The following is a 12686-nucleotide window of genomic DNA, read 5'->3' on the forward strand; positions in this document are numbered from 1 at the left end:
AAAGAAAGATGGAGGAGGAGGCGCACAATAGTGTAGTATACTGATATGACACTCATGAATACAGGTGCATCTCTGTATAATTACCGGCTTCTCCCTGTATTCATGAGTGTCACACTATATTGGGGCTATACAGCTAAGAGTGTACCGGGAGACATCTCCCCTCCACGCAAGTGGCCTGTGCTACTGTCTTGTTCCTAGTACTGCATATGTTGGCTGACAGTTATGTATCCAGTCGTGTGACCCGTTTATGATCAGATGAAGGATATCTACGTACACAAAGCTTAAAAGTTTTGCTATCTGGTACGCATACACCTACATAAGTGTGTCCTGGGTGTTTAATATATGGAAATTTTGCAAATTCACTCACAATAAGCTGTAACTTGTATTCTACATCTTATATTGGATGATATATGACAGTTTTCGTTTCCTGGTTTCCTCTCCACTGGTGTTTCCGGTTCTACTGTGGGTTCTGGTGTGATCCCAACATTATATCAATATACTACACTATTGTGCGCCTCCTCCTCCATCTTTCTTTTATAGGTTATTTCCATGCTACACCGCTTGGTTAAGAGGATTGGCAGCCACCTGCACATGGGAAGTGTCTACTGAAAAGAACATAGACTTTATACTGGACTATTGGTGATTTGTTACAAGCGCCAATTGCTGTATCTTGTTTTTTAAAATATATATATATATATATATATATATATATATATATATATATATATATATATATATATATATACACATACACATACACACACATACCACAGTCAACCAATTAATATATATGAATACATTTTTTTTTATATTTTTTAGCAGCTACATCTCAGTTATGGTCTTATAATGGACAATAATATCACACAGTGCAATCTTTCACTTCCATAAAACCCGTAGCACATTTATCCAGAAAATAACATTGTCCCTTAGGAGTCTGTTTCAGCACTCGGGACAGAAAAGAGTTAACAGAACAATAAATAAAGTGTAAACTTGTGCAATAACTTCACAGCAGGACCTGAAGTTCTGTGCAGAATAACATGAGATAAACGCATGTCAGTGTTTTGCAACTTGATTTCCAAACAGACAATAATGTCAATTGGAAAGATAAAAAATAAATAAATATAAGTGTACATTCTGCACATAATCCAGCACTGAATCCATATAATAATGTTGCAGAATGTGTTTACTGATGACTATCTGAATGAACAGTGCTCTAGTCTAGCTGTGCAATGCCTGAAAAATATAGATTATATGCAAGGCAAAGAGAAATCAAAATAACATAGTAACAATTGCTCAAACTTTACTAAATAGCACTGAACACATCTGGTACCAAGCACTGAGCTGCACAATGCAGCAGCCTATGTTATATGTCCCAGGGATAAAACACTGCTATAAGGGAAGGAGTCTTACCTCTTGCTGCCCTCTCCCTCGGCTTCCATCTCCACAGTAAGAGCAGCCTGTCCTTTAAGTCTCTGACAACCCCTCCTGCCCCTGGCCACGCCCACTCCTAAGTCAATAAGTGGTGTTAAACGCTGCTGTCACATCCTCAATGACTAAATTGCAGGAGACTTAACATCTAAAGCACAGATTAGCCGGGGAGATTTCAAGCAATGAGATAAGTGAGAGAAAGGCTGCTGAGCTATGGATTTCTAATAAAACCTAAACGGTCTTATAGGTAATTATGATAAATAAATAGTAAAGGTTATTCTATAATACATATGGGATAATGTGTCCTCTTTTTTTTTAATTAAGAGGATCTAGCTTATAAAGGTATAGACTGGCAGGGTCTATGCTTTTATAACGTATAACCTGAAATATTCCTATTAACTAGAGTTCAGGGTCTGGTGTTATTCATTATAACACATAACTGTTCCTTAAATTACCAGTTTTTATTAATGTCATTAGTGTAGTACACTAAGCGGCCAGTTAATTAGGTAAACCTGGCTGTCTCATGTAATTGAGTGCTTAATAAGTGACAGCGTGGTAAATGCAAACTGCACTGGATATACCAGCTTGTGTATACCAGGAACATCAATGCAGGGGCTGCCTGGCAAATTTTAGCAATGGGGGTGAGACTCAGCTCAGCAGCCTAGTAAGAAAAGAAATGCAGGTGGCCCAGTGACCCGGCCCAATGTAGTCCACAGGGCCCTCTTAAGAACATATTGGGTCCCTGGGCACAGCAGTGCAGTTCTGAGCAGTTCCAGCCCATGTGCCCCAGGTGATCAGCACCCTAATAACATCCAGCTAACTGTAGCTGTGTGGCAGGGAACAGACGACTGCTGAAACGGCTGTTGTACGGAGTAACCGATGAGCTACAGTCAACTGACAGCACAACAATGGTCAAAAAAAAGACATATTGGAACACACGACTCATCGCACCTTGTTACAACAATATCAGCAACTTCAATGCCCGTCGGTGAGAAAGAAGGGGTCTAAGCACCACAAATACTCGGGGCTCCAGCAAACAGTGCCTGGCCTGGTGATCGGAGAGCCTGCTGTTCCATATAGATGGGAGGGTATGGGGAACATACATGGAACAATGTCAGATTATAACAATGCTGGCTGGTGGTATAGCAGCCTGGGGGGTTTTCTCATGGCACATATTGAGGCTGATGCAGAACTAGCCCCAACTGCACCACAAATCGTAGGAGCAAATTGCGTTAACTAAATAAAACGCAGTTACGGGCATCTGCAAAGCTGCAACTATCACAAGATATGCGCATTTCTGCACCAGTAGTGTATACGGCTGGTCTGCGCCAGTCACACATCATATACACTTATGCCCAGGTTTATAACCATCTGTTGTGTTTGCAAAATACGTATCTGCTATAAGGCATCAATAAAACTTAAAAGACCTCTCTAATGCAGTCCCAACAACTCTTGCATACATGAAAAAATAAAGAAATTGCTTATATGGCACAGAAAGGCATAATATTTGCAGCTGCAACAAAGGAAGCACCTATCAGCATCAGCAGAAAGTGCATAAACTCAGAATCAGAGGCGGTACTCTATTACTGGCCCCCGTCATCGTCCATTATTTGCACTTGTCCTTCATAGGTTTTGGGCAGACGTGTATGCATCTGTGTCCCGGTCTGCAGCTGTTCTCAATTGCGTCAACATGAACGTACTGTACTCTGCCTATGTTAGAATGCCCCTTACCCGTCCCATCAAATCTGCATAGCGCATATGCATGCACCCACTTCTCTACGCACACACCAGAGCTGTCTTAACGCATGGGCACGATGGGCAGTTGCCCAAGGGCCCCACGAGCATAGGAGCCCCATAGGCTTGCCAACTTTTCAGTATGTTATTCCAGGAGATTTATTCAGAACCTTCAAACCCTCTTTATGAAAATGTTTAGGTAGACTAATCACCTCAGTATCAGCTGTTATCTGTACGTGTGATCTTTCTGTTGCGAAAACATATCTTGACCTTGACAAAAACAATGTACACATACTAAGCAAGGCAAAATCAACACACATCATTTTGTGAAGCAATTGTTGAAGCAATTCTCTGCAAAGAAATTTTGCAAATGTTTGTGTTGAACACTTGATTAATAACAAACCATTCATAGTAATTTCATACTGTGCTATCTCCGTCTGTATGATTTACCAACTTTCAGCATTTTTATGTTGAATTTATTGTTTTTCAACTTCAAGGCTCCTGTGTGGATTAATCTCTGCTGTACAGAATGTTTTTTTTATAGTTTAAACACTGGTTTTGTTGGAGGTACCAATAAATCTAAGCTTAATTTTATTGATAATTTACATTTTTATTCCTGTGATTGGTTACAGTCCCATCGTCTCTATGTCAATCAGTACTATCCATGAGATATACATGTTACCAGACCCCGATGACCCACCACATGGATAACACATAAACATCACTGTTATAAACAAGAGCTAAAAAGTGATGTATGCGGCATAAGATTGCCTAAAATTTTAAGCACATTCTACACTGGTATGAAAGCCTCTTCATTTCAGCTTTTTGCCTCTGGGTGTCAATGTGTAAGGTGGAATGAAGAAGGCGGAGCTCCAAGCAATCGGTTGCCCGTCAGCCCTTTACAATATAAATAACAGTGAATTGCTACATGTTTAACAGAGCGCCAGCAGGAGTGCAAATGAGCTCTGTAAAAGTTATTTGTAACTCTACAGAGTTTGCACAATTTCTGTCTACTTGCAATTAACAGATTTTAATCATATATAATAACTAGCCCCCCCGGTCACAGCATTATGTGAAAGTCTTAACCATGTCTGCTATAGATAAACAAGCTGCTGTGTATTTAGGATGGCGGCTGCACTGTTTGGTGGGCTGACATTGTGGGGGCTGATCGTTGTGGTTCCTGTCCCTCTTATTACCAGCGCACACCTTCCACAGTGAATTCGGTGATCTAATGGGGGCATCTCTAGATGACTGATTTGGACCTCAGTTAGAGGTGTAAATCCTATTAGATTCAATGTAACCTGGATGTAATATACTACTAAAACAATGCCCTATTCATCACCACCAAAAAACAATGTCACATTTATTTGTGTAGACCGGATTGTGAGCTCTTACGAGCACAGCCCACTTTTTTTGTTTACTCTTTTCTTTTTACCTCTGCACACTTGAGACGCCCTTACAGTCCTAAGTCTAACCCTCTGCGTCCCTTGCCCTGCTTCTTGTGCTCATCCTGACAGTCGCTCCGTGCTATCTTGCTCCCTACTTTATCCCTTCCCCCCCTCTGCTATGAAACATAGATTATGCTTCTCATTGTCATTCATATTGTTGTTTCATCTTAATTCTTTGTGGCACCTTATAAATAAATTAGAATAATATAAATAGGCTAAGGAGTAAACAAAAAAAGGTTATTCGCAGTAAAACAGGCAGATCTCCAAAATGTCTCTACTCATGAAGGGAGATAAACGTTAGATATGACGGGGTTATTATAAGTAAACCACAAGGTGAAGAAGTGAGTCTGTTCATGTTTGTTTTCATTTACGTTTTTATAGATTATGAAGGTGTATGTGTTTATTTATATGTGATTGTGCGTGTAACTTTCTGCTCCTGTAGAGATGTGCCAAGTGAATCTTTGTATGTCTATATAATCATTTGTGTGAGCTTTGAAGTGTTTATACATGTCTATCCTTGTCCATCCATGTATATAAGACAAATAACCGGAACCCCGGCACCCATCACACTGAGCCTACACCACCTTTACTTGCATCGCGGTGCTCGATTTTTAGTGGTACAAAGCAGGATGGCGATTTTAAGAGGCTTGTGCCATATTTATTCATACCTCACAGAGAGAATATATATATTCATAAGGTTTTGAGATTATATTCTCTTCATTGCTTTGTGTTTAGGTCCACTCTCCTACGTCCATAGAAGCAAGAAACTCCTATTGACCAATCTTTCTGTACTGAATAAGCAAGCTGCCTCAGGTCAGGAGGGGTCATGGATATGGCTGGATGTAGGGCCATTCTGGAATGGATGGATCTGCGGGCATTCTAGAATGGCTGGATATAGGGCTGGATGTATTACCATTCTAGAATGGCTATATGTAAGGCTGGATGTATGGGCATTCTAGAATAGATGGATCTGCGGGCATTCTAGAATGGCTGGATATAAGGCTGGATGTATTGGCATTCTAGAATTGCTGGATATAAGTCTGGGTGTATGGACATTCTAGAATTGCTGGATATAATGCTGGATGTATTGGCAATCTAGAACGGCTGGATGTAAGGCTGGATGTATTGGCATTCTAGAACGGCTGGATGTAAGGCTGGATGTATTGGCATTCTAGAATTGCTGGATATAAGGCTGGGTGTATTGGCATTCTAGAATTGCTGGATATAAGGCTGGGTGTATGGGCATTCTAGAATTGCTACATATAAGACTGGATGTATGGGCATTCTAGAATGCTGCACTTTACCAGCTAGCAAGGTGCAGAGTTCTGAAGCTCCTGTACTGACACCTAGCAGTGAATGGAAAACACCATTTATCTGTTCATTCCTATGTGAAACCAGCCTAACACTGAGTGAAAGCAAAAATATTCTTAGATATGATTAACAATGAACAACATGGTTTACAATGACCTGGCCACAGATGTGAAGTTATAACATATTGTCGATCAGATATGAAATCATATGCACTGATAACTGATTAATATCTTATTACAACTAATCACATTCTACATTTAATTTCCGTAGCACTTTCCTTACAATATAAGAGGAGACATCAGACTTTTGCTATTGGTCACAGCATCAGTTTTCGGACAAAGAGCTGGCTCGCCGGATGGAGATCCCTGTTCTAAACAGCCCAGGCTGTAGTTCTGATCTATAAGGGGATCCGGACACCCACCTTACCTACCATATTGTATGCAGATAAATGCAATTTATTAAACCTCAGATATCACATCAATGTGGCTTCCAGTAATGTCTGAGCTGACTCAGCATCCAGCTCTTTTTATTACACCTCTGTATACAGAAAACACAAAGGGGGATTTACTACGCTTAACTAGTTCTGTAAGCTCTATGATTTTATGTTGGCCGAGACACTGCATGTTTTATTGATTCAGAGAACAAGTGCACAGGAAGCAGAATTGGATACATTCCATGAAAGCCTGTATTATGTCCCTGTATAATTAGCCCCTATAACTGCTCCTTGGGTTGTGTATACAACTCTGAAATCAAAACGAGCGCAACACAGCTTGACAGGTGGCAGACATACAGGAAAACAGGCTGTATGCACCAGGGGTAGTGATACGATGTGAGGAGGGGAATGGAGGCAGCAGGAAGCCACAGACTTAGAGTTATATAGTAAAAGGAGCAGGGTCCCCAGCAGCACAGAGTATATTAGAAGATGAGTGATGTGTTAGTGAGGACAGGGCTGCATGTGACAGGGGCAGTGACATGATATGAGGAGGGGTATGGAGGCAGCAGGAAGTCACAGGCTGAGAGTTATATAGTGGAAGGAGCAGGGTCCCCAGCAGCACAGAGTATATCAGGAGATGAGTGATGTGTTAGTGAGGACAGGGCTGCATGTGACAGGGGCAGTGACATGATGTGAGGAGGGGAATGGAGGCAGTAGGAAGTCACAGGCTGAGAGTTATATAGTGGAAGGAGCAGGGTCCCCAGCAGCACAGAGTATATCAGGAGATGAGTGATGTGTTAGTGAGGACAGGGCTGCATGTGACAAGGGCAGTGACATAATGTGAGGAGGGGAATGGAGGCAGCAGGAAGCCACAGACTGAGAGTTATATAGTAAAAGGAGCAGGGTCACCAGCAGCACAGAGTATATCAGGAGATGAGTGATGTGTTAGTGAGGACAGGGCTGCATGTGACAGGGGCAGTGATACAATGTGAGGAGGGGAATGGAGGCAGTAGGAAGTCACAGGCTGAGAGTTATATAGTGGAAGGAGCAGGGTCCCCCAGCAGCACAAAGTATATCTGGAGATGAGTGATGTGTTAGTGAGGGCAGGGCTGCATGTGACAAGGGCAGTGACATAATGTGAGGAGGGGAATGGAGGCAGCAGGAAGCCACAGACTGAGAGTTATATAGTGGAAGGAGCAGATTCCACAGCAGCACAGAGTATATCAGGATATGAGTGATGTGTTAGTGAGGACAGGGCTGAATGTGACAGGGGCAGTGACATGATGTGAGGAGGGGAATGGAGGCAGCAGGAAGCCACAGACTAAGAGTTATATAGTGGAAGGAGCAGGGTCCCCAGCGGCACAGAGTATATCAGGAGATGAGTGATGTGTTAGTGAGGACAGGGCTGCATGTGACAGGGGCAGTGACATGATGTGAGGAGGGGAATGGAGGCAGCAGGAAGCCACAGACTGAGAGTTATATAGTGGAAGGAGCAGGGTCCCCAGCAGCACAGAGTATATCAGTAGATGAGTGATGTGTTAGTGAGGACAGGGCTGCATGTGACATGGGCAGTGACATGATGTGAGGAGGGGAATGGAGGCAGCAGGAAGCCACAGACCTAGAGTTATATAGTGGAAGGAGCAGGGTCCCCAGCAGCACAGAGTATATCAGGAGATTAGTGATATGTTAGTGAGGACAGGGCTGCATGTGACAGTGGCAGTGACATGATGTGAGGTGGGGAATGAAGGCAGCAGGAAGCCACAGACTGAGAGTTATATAGTGGAAGGAGCAGGGTCCCCAGCAGCACAGAGTATATTAGAAGATGAGTGATGTGTTAGTGAGGACAGGGCTGCATGTGACAGGGGCAGTGACATGATATGAGGAGGGGTATGGAGGCAGTAGGAAGTCACAGGCTGAGAGTTATATAGTGGAAGGAGCAGGGTCCCCAGCAGCACAGAGTATATCAGGAGATGAGTGATGTGTTAGTGAGGACAGGGCTGCATGTGACAGGGGCAGTGACATGATATGAGGAGGGGTATGGAGGCAGTAGGAAGTCACAGGCTGAGAGTTATATAGTGGAAGGAGCAGGGTCCCCAGCAGCACAGAGTATATCAGGAGATGAGTGATGTGTTAGTGAGGACAGGGCTGCATGTGACAAGGGCAGTGACATAATGTGAGGAGGGGAATGGAGGCAGCAGGAAGCCACAGACTGAGAGTTATATAGTAAAAGGAGCAGGGTCCCCAGCAGCACAGAGTATATCAGGAGATGAGTGATGTGTTAGTGAGGACAGGGCTGCATGTGACAGGGGCAGTGATACGATGTGAGGAGGGGAATGGAGGCAGTAGGAAGTCACAGGCTGAGAGTTATATAGTGGAAGGAGCAGGGTCCCCCAGCAGCACAGAGTATATCTGGAGATGAGTGATGTGTTAGTGAGGGCAGGGCTGCATGTGACAAGGGCAGTGACATAATGTGAGGAGGGGAATGGAGGCAGCAGGAAGCCACAGACTGAGAGTTATATAGTAAAAGGAGCAGGGTCCCCCAGCAGCACAGAGTATATCAGGAGATGAGTGATGTGTTAGTGAGGACAGGGCTGCATGTGACAGGGGCAGTGATACGATGTGAGGAGGGGAATGGAGGCAGTAGGAAGTCACAGGCTGAGAGTTATATAGTGGAAGGAGCAGGGTCCCCCAGCAGCACAAAGTATATCTGGAGATGAGTGATGTGTTAGTGAGGGCAGGGCTGCATGTGACAAGGGCAGTGACATAATGTGAGGAGGGGAATGGAGGCAGCAGGAAGCCACAGACTGAGAGTTATATAGTGGAAGGAGCAGATTCCACAGCAGCACAGAGTATATCAGGATATGAGTGATGTGTTAGTGAGGGCAGGGCTGAATGTGACAGGGGCAGTGACATGATGTGAGGAGGGGAATGGAGGCAGCAGGAAGCCACAGACTAAGAGTTATATAGTGGAAGGAGCAGGGTCCCCAGCGGCACAGAGTATATCAGGAGATGAGTGATGTGTTAGTGAGGACAGGGCTGCATGTGACAGGGGCAGTGACATGATGTGAGGAGGGGAATGGAGGCAGCAGGAAGCCACAGACTGAGAGTTATATAGTGGAAGGAGCAGGGTCCCCCAGCAGCACAGAGTATATCAGTAGATGAGTGATGTGTTAGTGAGGACAGGGCTGCATGTGACATGGGCAGTGACATGATGTGAGGAGGGGAATGGAGGCAGCAGGAAGCCACAGACCTAGAGTTATATAGTGGAAGGAGCAGGGTCCCCAGCAGCACAGAGTATATCAGGAGATTAGTGATATGTTAGTGAGGACAGGGCTGCATGTGACAGTGGCAGTGACATGATGTGAGGTGGGGAATGAAGGCAGCAGGAAGCCACAGACTGAGAGTTATATAGTGGAAGGAGCAGGGTCCCCAGCAGCACAGAGTATATCAGGACATGAGTGATGTATTAGTGAGGACAGGGCTGCATGTGACAGGGGCAGTGACATGATGTGAGGAGGGGAATGAAGGCAGCAGGAAGCCACAGACTGAGAGTTATATAGTGGAAGGAGCAGGGTCCCCAGCAGCACAGAGTATATCAGGAGATGAGAGATGTGTTAGTGAGGACAGGGCTGCATGTGACAGGGGCAGTGACATGATGTGAGGAGGAAAATGGAGGCAGCAGGAAGCCACAGACTGAGAATTATATAGTAGTAAAGCCCCAAGGAGCACAGAGTAGATAGATTAGGCTCCTGTCAGAATGATGTAGGAACACTGTAACATCATGTACACCTCTATATGAAACAAAGTTCATTCAACCTTATTTTTAATAGACAATCAGAACATTGCATTTTTATTATTATGATAAGCCCTTTCCTCCCAGTTATAATGTTATTTTGTCTACTATTATCATTTTATCAGTTCCTATTTAAAGCAGCAATCCCACATAAAAGTTTTTTTTCTTGACGTAGCGAGTAAAGTATCCATCTGATAGTCAGTTTTCTTAGCTAGCCTCCTATATAACATTTTATCTATTTCAAAATCTCTTTGGAGTGAAAACAAGTAAGAATGTCAAACACAGTCACTCTGCTATACAGAAACTCACCATGTCATGTAAGGGCAGAGGGGAGAGAAGGAAGCGGAGAATGTTACAGTAAAAACAGATCTAAGAGGGGCGTTTCAAAGATTCTCTGCTCACTACATCATGTGACATGTGCCTGTGGTTGCCATGGTAGCCATGGAAAGTCTGCAGAATTATATAGTCTTATTAGCAGTATGAAAAAACAAACCAAGGAAGAAAATCACTTTTGGCCTAGAGTTCTAATACATGTTTGTTTCTTGCTTTTAATGTTCAAATTTACAGGGTAATTTCTTATACAGCATTAGTATAGTAGTCACTATATTTACAAGCTAGTATTAGGTAGTGTCTCATGTCTCAGTAAGGTCAATAGTTCCTAGGCTGCATTCTTCTGAATATTGGTACAGCCCACAAAATGGCAGCCATATCTAAGTGTGGGCAACAGGTGCCTGTGAGGGGCAGATTGTCGGTGTAATCACAGAAATTGTAACATATTTTGTGAAATAATTCTTATATTAATGATGCCAAGAGGAATTTCCGACCCCTTACAGCAACTTCTTTGTGTCCGCTCCATGCAACAAAATCTTCGTTTCTGTCGCAGGGAGCGGTGCCAATCTGATGGGATTCCCCGCAAATCGCCTCATTTTGGTAGCCGATGCACAGGACGCGGGACACTTGCCTGCTCTAACGGGAGTCCGGGGGACCTACCTGGAATTTGGGAGCCTCACGGACATTCCAGAAGAGTGGGCAAGTATGCATTGCCAACCTCAAATGGCAAGTGCTGTGGGGGGGGTGGGGGCCCGCGGTGACACGATAGTGTCACAAAAGCCCCTCCCCCTGCTGTGGAATGCCGCTATACACTACATCACGCAGTGAGGGGTGGGGCATAATCAAGCTCTGCCTCCACCAACTTCAGAAGTGGGCAGGATCCTGAGGGAGGAATGCTTTTCTGGGAGTCAGAGAGACTCCCCGAAATGTATGAGAATCCCAGACATTTCGGGAGATTACAAAGCATTACACACTTGTAATGCAATTTTATATCTAGTGTATATCTGGTTATTGAAAGACAGTATCATCTTTAAATATGTTATTTTACAGGTCTGCACAATGACAATAGCTATATGCACACACATATACACATATATTGTACATGACATGATATTTAGAAACCTACACTATACAATTGTACAACTGACTAGTACCTATACACATAGAGGTCAGGAATATTCTGCAATTGAATTCTCTGTGTATTAATATTTTCTGCACTGATATTTGCATGCGGTTTAACATTAAAACATTAGACATACCTAAAAAAAATAAAAAATAAATGTTTAAAGCGATCGGAGAAGACAAAAACACAAAGAGTCTGAATATTTTCGACATAATGCAAAGTAATGTAATAAAATATCATATTAAAGAATGTGTAAAATGACATAATGTCACATGATGTCCATTGTCTATGGAAAGACACTGGGAATAATCCGCTCAGAGCAGACAGGTGCGTTCAATGGACAGTGCAGACAATACATACCTGGAGCTCCTGTCTGGGAGTATCACTGGTCTCCTCTACCTTCTGATGTACCGCTCATGAGATGCTACTGTCTGGGTCTCCTCCCAGCCCCCAGGCCATTGTAGTGGGTGGCTGTGTCTTGTCTCAATCTGCATTCATTCAGGGCTGTGCCTCCCCATTTTTCAATGTGTCCCTCTTTTCTTTTTTTTTTCCAAATGACTTTTTTTTGTTGCGTCAGGATAGTTGCCAGGAGACGGCAGAGCTATGCCAGTTTAGGTTCTCCCCCCTTTTTTCATTCACAGAGACTGAGGACTCACATTCTACCTCTCTGCAGACAGGCAGAGTCTGTGCATGGGTCCTACACTCTGACATGTTTCTTCCTCTGTCATGAGGAGAGATCCTTACAGGGGGCCTGACCTCTCACAGTACCTCGCTCTGATCATGTATCAGGTCAGCAACCTGTGGATCTCCAGCTAGCGTGGAGCATTGAGGCTGCCAGGGCATGCTGGGACTTGTAGTTCCACAATAAACATAAGCAATATATAAGACAATGTATTTTGTTTACCAGCGCAAAAATGGCCAAGGTTTAGCCCCAGATATTCTCTAGTGATGTCACGTTCCTTGTTTCGCAGTGGTGCCCATAGAAGTCCACCAAATTTTGCAGAGGCTGATTTGGACAGTCGGGGGATGGGTTCCTTGCAAAGTACAAACTAGGGACAATAGTGCTAGTAGTTTTGCTGAACAGTA

At 43.7% G+C, this 12686-nt stretch overlaps 1 protein-coding gene across 2 annotated transcripts in view; it reads right to left on the bottom strand.

Annotated features, from left to right (window-relative positions):
- Positions 1 to 12276, bottom strand: part of FAM167A (family with sequence similarity 167 member A) — a 45952-nt gene extending 33676 nt beyond the window's left edge. The window contains exon 1 of one of the 2 annotated variants that reach the window (XM_075200480.1): positions 11961 to 12276. The gene's annotated coding sequence lies outside the window, so the exon portion shown is untranslated. Of the gene's footprint in view, positions 1 to 1410; positions 1476 to 11960 lie in introns of those variants that run through there. The other variant, XM_075200479.1, reaches the window with a different exon arrangement.
- Between the last annotated feature and the right edge of the window lie 410 nt (positions 12277 to 12686).

This window comes from Mixophyes fleayi, chromosome 3 (genome assembly GCF_038048845.1).
Source record: "Mixophyes fleayi isolate aMixFle1 chromosome 3, aMixFle1.hap1, whole genome shotgun sequence".
Lineage (NCBI taxonomy): Eukaryota > Metazoa > Chordata > Amphibia > Anura > Limnodynastidae > Mixophyes > Mixophyes fleayi.